This window comes from Limulus polyphemus, unplaced genomic scaffold, assembly GCF_000517525.1.
Source record: "Limulus polyphemus unplaced genomic scaffold, Limulus_polyphemus-2.1.2 Scaffold7435, whole genome shotgun sequence".
Taxonomy (NCBI): Eukaryota; Metazoa; Arthropoda; class Merostomata; order Xiphosura; family Limulidae; genus Limulus; species Limulus polyphemus.
Window position 1 is genome coordinate 8,272 of NW_013673045.1, and position 765 is coordinate 9,036.

The window sequence follows — 765 nt, forward strand, 5'->3', positions numbered from 1 at the left end:
TCGTGTTCGAATTCAATGGCACATTATTCGTATTCGCTGAATCATTTAGTTAAACTTCATATTGAATAAGTAAATGTCCACTTTTGTGCTAATCAAATTTATGATGAGTAATTTGCGTTAAATTTTGCACTTCTTGGAGGGGTGGCAAATACATTAGAGAAGAGGGGATGCCTTGAGAAAAAAGTCATTTTTCACACTAGGGGAAATTCAGGATTTTTTAAAATATTGCCTTGTAAAATTATGAACTTAAAACATATATATTATTATAATATGGATTAGTAGCTACGATTTTATGCTATACTAATTGGCATAAAATGAATAAAAAGTAGTTTAATTAAAAACATCGGGACATGCCCAAGGTGAGAAGGTTAATCAGATCAATGCTTTCTAACCAGTTTAAAAGTGATTAAAAAATTTGAGATGGCTACAAAACTGCCTTTAGTGGTGCATGAACACTTCATACTTCCTAATGTTAGATCTGCTCACATCAAGGCAAAGTGCAAATATTGTGTGCGGACTAGGAAAAAACACTTCTAACCTGCTGAAACATCTGAAGGTAAGTCTTTTTTATTATTTTTGTTAATATGAACTCTATTCTATGTATGTTATACAATATCATATATGTGTACTAAATTTATTATGCGTCTTAAACTATATTTTCTATTATTTTCATGTATTATATGTTTTTATTATTTTTATTATAAACTATATTCTGTATTTTTTAAATCATTTATTTGGATATTTTACATTACAATACAAAAGTAA

General features: G+C 28.1%; 1 long non-coding RNA gene across 1 annotated transcript in view; it reads left to right on the forward strand.

Annotated features, from left to right (window-relative positions):
* Positions 1 to 485: 485 nt before the first annotated feature.
* LOC111089806 overlaps positions 486 to 765 on the forward strand; it is a 14,995-nt gene continuing 14,715 nt past the window's right edge. Inside the window, exon 1 of the long non-coding RNA XR_002613985.1 lies at positions 486 to 556. This is a non-coding gene — a long non-coding RNA (uncharacterized LOC111089806). The remainder of the gene's footprint in view (positions 557 to 765) is intronic.